The sequence below is a fragment of the Budorcas taxicolor genome, chromosome 5 (assembly GCF_023091745.1).
Source record: "Budorcas taxicolor isolate Tak-1 chromosome 5, Takin1.1, whole genome shotgun sequence".
In the NCBI taxonomy this organism is placed as follows: domain Eukaryota; kingdom Metazoa; phylum Chordata; class Mammalia; order Artiodactyla; family Bovidae; genus Budorcas; species Budorcas taxicolor.
In genome coordinates, this window is record NC_068914.1 from 145,570,013 (window position 1) to 145,576,012 (window position 6,000).

At 41.6% G+C, this 6,000-nt stretch overlaps 1 pseudogene; it reads left to right on the forward strand.

Annotated features, from left to right (window-relative positions):
- Positions 1-1,400, forward strand: part of LOC128048492 (antigen WC1.1-like) — a 51,001-nt pseudogene extending 49,601 nt beyond the window's left edge.
- The last annotated feature ends 4,600 nt before the right edge of the window (positions 1,401-6,000 follow it).

Genomic DNA, 6,000 nt, shown 5'->3' on the forward strand with positions numbered 1-6,000 from the left:
GGGAAAGACTAGAGATCTCACAAAGAAAATTACAGATACCAAGGGAATATTTCAGGCAAAGATGGGTAAAATAAAGGACAGAAATATTATGTACCTAACAGAAGCAGAAGATATTAAGAGGAGGTGGCAAGAATACACAGAAGAACTATACAAAAAAATCTTCATGACCCAGATAATCATGAAGGTGTGATCACTAACGAAGAGCCAGGTATCCTGGAATGTGAAGTCAAGTGGGCCTTAGGAAGCATCACTACGAATAAAGTTAGTGGAGGTGATGGAATACCAGTTGAGTTCTTTCAAATCCTAAAAGATGATGCTGTGAACATGCTGCACTCAATATGCCAGCAAATTTGGAAAACTTAGCAGTGGACATGGGACTGGAAAAGGTCAGTTTTCATTCCAGTCCCAAAGAAAGGCAATGCCAAAGAATGCTCAAACTACCACACAATTGCACTCATCTCACAAGCTAGCAAGGTAATGCTCAAAATTCTCCAAGCCAGGCTTCAGCAATACGTGAACCTGATGTTCAAGCTGGCTTTAGAAAAGGCAGAGGAACCAGAGATCAAGTTGCCAATATCTGCTGGATCATCAAAAAAGCAAGAGAGTTCCAGAGAAACATCTATTTCTGCTTTATTAACTATGCCAACGCCTTTGACTGTGTGGATCACAATAAACTGACATTTCAGTAGCTGCGAGAAGACAGTCATTGTCTAGAAAAGAGTATTTCTCCATCTGAGGGCCTGTGTAGTTTCTGGGGAGGTGCTATCTGAGGTTGCACCTGTGATACTATTTGTGGACATTTGGGAACAGGAGTCAAGTCAACTAAGAGCAGACTTGGGTTGTGAGTGAGGAATTCAGATATTTCCTGTTTCCAATCTCCCTCTTATTGTGAATTTGCATCTATCAATTGTGAAAGGAGAACAATTTAGATTCCTTTTTATGATTCTTACCATTGCTGGGCATCTCCTTGGTATTGTGTTGCCTGGAAGCAGGTCTCCCAGAGCCCTGAGCACAGGTCTCCTGTGATGCAGGATTTCCACATGCGCTGAGGCCCAGGAGACCACATGAACTTGATTTGAGAGGACAGCTGGGATCCATCCTTACTGGGACTCATGTGGAATAGCCTGAGCCTCCCTCCCCACACCTGGGTCCCAAGAATGCTTTGTCATAAGCATTTGCTTAACTACCTTCCACCAGGGGTTCTGTCCCATCCTCGTGTCTCAGTTCTAATCAAACTTCTCTTTTCTATTTCAGGCTCTTGTCTGAACTTCTCCAGAGAGGCTGCTGATCCTGGGGAAGGAGAAGAGAGCCTCTGGCTGCTCCAGGGGAAGAAAGGGGACGCTGGGTACGATGATGTTGAACTCAGTGCCCTGGGAACATCCCCAGTGACTTTCTTGTGATGCTGTATCAAATATGAGATGAAGCCTCAGATATTCTAATTGCCTGTATTTCAATAGAGTAGTGGTGACCTGTAATTGTGTCATATGAAAATTGCTCAAAATGAAATATTCTGAATAAATTAACTTTTTGCTGTGCTGTTAACTTAGCAAGTTCCATGTCAAATGCTTTTAGAGGATTGGCCCTCAAATGCTATCTTCCTCAAAGGAAATGCAAGATGAGTGAGCTGACCTGCTTTCTCACCTATCTTAGAGGCTAATGAGGGCATGCTCACAAGTGCTCCAGGTCACCCTTATGTAGAAAAGTATGCAAACTTTGTCTACATTCACACACCCCTTCCTAACAAGATGAACTCATGGGAAAAAATAAAAAACAGTTCTAAACATCTCTGGGTTTGTAGCTTGTTCTTGAACACCAGACTGGGTGTGAGCTTCAAAGTGGAAGGTTGGCTGGTGGGAAAGAATGGATACAGCTTTCCTTATCCTGCCTCAATATTCACAGGCCAATTAAAAATCTAACTGTACATAACTACCTCTTCCTTTTTCATCTCTCATTTATTCCTTTATTGGATACAGACACTTCTTTGCTCGTCTCCCATGTCTATTTGATTATCCAAACCTTCTAAATCCATTCTTTCTTCTCCATCTCTTCCTACTATTTCTTCAGGATGCTGCTATTTCTTGTCTCTCCAAGGATCTCTCCTTCTAAGTGAATTATATCAGTTCATATACATCTTCAAGTTGATGGATGACAATTTGGTGCTCACCCACACCCTGTATTCAGGTGGGACAAGAGGGCAAGAAAGTGGAGACATAGGCAGAGGGGACCCAGAAGAATGGATGTAGATAGAAAGATCAGAAACATTTGGCTTTTATGTTTCAGAGATATGCATGGAGGCATCTGACATGACTGATCTCTTAGAGGAAAAATTTCAGACCACGGGGCTTCTTTGAAAACATCTATTTTTCAGATGTTTCAAGAGTGTTTCAAGATTGTTTCAAGATTGCTTTAATCTGGTTACTACTGAAAATGTAATTGTGATCCTGCTGTGACTCCTCAGGGTAGAGAGAGCTCTCATGAAGAAGTGGCAAAGTAAAGATTACGTTTACACAGCACTACCCCCGCAACCCCCCTGCACCCCCACCCCCCGGCCAATTCCATTGTGGACATGTGGAGAAGCTGCTGAACTAATATAAAACCTGAGAGTGCTGGCCTGGTTGTGAGCTGGACCCACCCAGTTTCTTGGTTGATGACTCTGGGTGGTTTCTAGGGCTCCAACCTCCAATCACGCTTGCAGTCTTCATAGTTCTAGGCTGTGCTTGGGGATGGGAAGATGCCCAGGGCTTCTTCCAGGGCAGCTCACAGGGCTATTCACTTGGGAAGTGATGAAACAGATGACATATGATGAAATAAGGCACACATGCAAGAAGCTCAGTGAACTCCAAGAAAACCCAGATAAACGATTAAATTCAGGAAGACAACATATGAAGAAAATAAGATTTAAAAAATTATCATCATCATTATTATTGTTTTTAATTTTTGGTTGCACTGAGTCTTTGTTGCTGCACATGGGCTTTCTCTAAATGCAGCAAGCACGTTTCTCTATGCTCTATGTGAGGGCTTCTCTTATTGTGAACAGGTTCTAGGCACCCAGGCTTCAAGGGTTGCAGCATCACCTCCTATTTGTGATTTGCGGGTTCTAGAGCTGAAGCTCAGTAATTGTTGAGCTAGGGTGTTACTTCACAGAATAAATTCAGATTTTTTTAACAGAGATAGAAATCATGAAAAAGGAAGTAAACAGGGAGTTTGCTGATGGTTCTGTGGTTAGGATTCGATGCATTTGCTGCTGTGGTCTGGATTCAATGCCAGTAGGGGAACTAAGATCCCTCAAGCTTTGCAGTGAGGCAAAGAGAATAATAGAAGGAACAAAACAGAAAAATGAACCAAACAGAAATTCAGTTGCTTAAGATTCAGTTCAGTTCAGTGGTTCAGTCGTGTCCGACTCTGCGACCCCATGGACCTCAGCACGCCAGGCTTCCCTGTCCATCACCAACTCCTAGAGCTTGCCCAAACTCATGTCCATTGAGTTGGTGATGCCATCATCCAACCGTTTCATCCCCGGTCGTCCCCTTCTCCTCCTGTCCTCAATCTTTCATAGCATTAGGGTCTTTTCTAATGAGTCAGTTCTTCACATTAGGTTGTCAAAATATTGGAGTTTCAGCTTCAGCATCAGTCCTTCCAATGAATACTCTGGAGTGATTTCCTTTAGGATGGACTGGTTGGATCAGCTGCTTAAGGCTACAATGAATGACATGCAACAAAATGAAAAATGCTGCCTAGAGCATCAACAACAGCAGAAGACCCTGTAACTCAGAAGGCAGGACCATTGAGATTACCCAGCCAGGGGGCAAAGGAAAAGAGGAATGAACAAGTGTGAAAGAACCTGTGTGAACTGTGGGGCAACATTCACAGAAACAACCTGCACATTATTGGAGTCCCGGAAGGTGAAGAGAGGGAGAAAGGGACAGAGATTGCACTTCAAGAAACAATACCAGAAAAGTCCCAAATCTGATGAGATTTAGACATCCAAGTTCATGTAGCTAATAGGTCACTCCTCAGAGTTCATTCAAAATGATCACCCCCAAGACACATTACTTGTAATCAAGAAAAAAAGAGAATTCTATCAGCAGCAAGAGAAGAGTAAATGCTCATTAAAGAGAAATTCCCTTAAAAATATCAGTGGACTTCTGAGTAGAAACCTGACAGTCCAGGAGAGAAAGGATGATATATTCAATTTTATGAAAAAAAACAAAAAACAAAAAAACAAAAAACCTACCAACCAAGAATAATTTTCTCAGGAAGTTTGTTTTTCTTAAATGAAGACTATATAGACTTTCCCGATATAAAGTCAAATCATGAATATCCTGTAGAGGAAAATAACATTTGATGGAACTCATCAACATCAGGTTTGTCTTACAAGATTGTTGAGGGGAATTCTTCAAACTAAATGAAGGATGCTGATTTTTATATGAAAGAAGTAGAAATAGGCAACAGACTTGTAAATGTAAGTGCTGAACCCAATTCCGCACACTCTAACGCTGAAATATGGTAGTGTGCTAACCGGTTAGCTTTAGTCTAAAGAAAGTATTAAAATAGCTATAGAGAAAAATATTTTGTTAGTGGATACACAATATAGAGAGAGGTAAATTGACATCAAAAACAAAATGCGTAGAAGAGGATAAAAAGGTAGAGCTTTTGCATGTCATTGGAATTAACTTGTTATCACTGTAGTATATACTGTTGTCCCTCTAAGATGTTTTATGTGAGCCATGTGGCAACAAAAATGTAAAAACCTACAGTAGATTCACAAAAAGTAACAAGGAGGGACTCAAAGAGCAACATTATCCAAAATTATCAGTTCACAGTTCTAACTGTTGTGCAGAACAGTTGAGTTGTCCTGGTCTCCACATCATCTTTCAAGATCAGCCTAACAGGACTCTCCTTCAAAAAGTGAAAGACTAATTAAGCTGTCTGTTATTTTAAGGCAAAGAAATCTTTTGGCCCCTCACCTCCTTCCTTATGTCATATCGATGGTGCAGCTGTACTTTTTTAATCGCAAATTTTCTTCCTGTGATATTGCTGTGTGATTTTAATGAAAAAACTGCCAATGATAAACCATATGAATATCCTGTCTCCTCAGCTGGGTTTGATTAAGACTTATTAAGAAGCCACATGTAGGTACTTTGTGGTTTCTCTTGTGTATCCTCAGAGATAGAGATTTGCAGTGTTCGTTGTGACATATTTGTTGGTGATAAGCTGCTTGTTTCTGAAAATCAAATCTTGCCTTGCTAATTGCAAGAAACATATGCCTTTAAAACAAAAAAATTAGCTAAGTGATGTTCTCAGAAACATTTCTTTATATTTAAGACAATTTCTCTTCAACATTTAGTACAATGCCATTCAGCCATTCAATAAATATTAGCTGAGCATCTATTAAGTTATAGAGAGGGGAGATACAGAACTTATACACAGGCACAGGCCTCACTTCAATCCTGGGCCCTGGCAAGGCCTCAGACAATGCCTTCAGACTGCATGCACCTTGGTTAGCATGCCCAGATTGGGTAGCATTCGATGACAAGGAAAAGAGATCTGTTCACAGAGTCTTTGATGTTAAAGGAGGAAGACATTTTGCTGTATTTCCAGTGTTCTTAGGCTGGTCTGCGGGCAGGACTCAGCTGCACCAAAGCTCCACATGCAACAGAGCCTCTGTTCATAGACTTTGAGTCTGAGCAATCACTCAGGCTTTGAACTCTGAGTGCCACCCCAGAGGCACTAACCTTAGGTCTCAGTGGTTTAAGAATCACCACCCACAAGAGCTCAATAGCTCTGCAGTTGGTAGTTACATCACCTCTGAGCAGAGGTGGGTTAATCATGAAGTTAATGAAGCGTGTTCTTCAGAGCCTCTCCTTGCACCAGCCCCTTCCAAGTCCCAAGGGGGCCCTAGGGCTGTGGTTGAAACTGAGAGGACTCTATGATCCTTGCCCCTCACCACGTCTTCTGCCTGCCTTTTGCCTGTGGAAAACTTTAGTGAAAGAATATGTT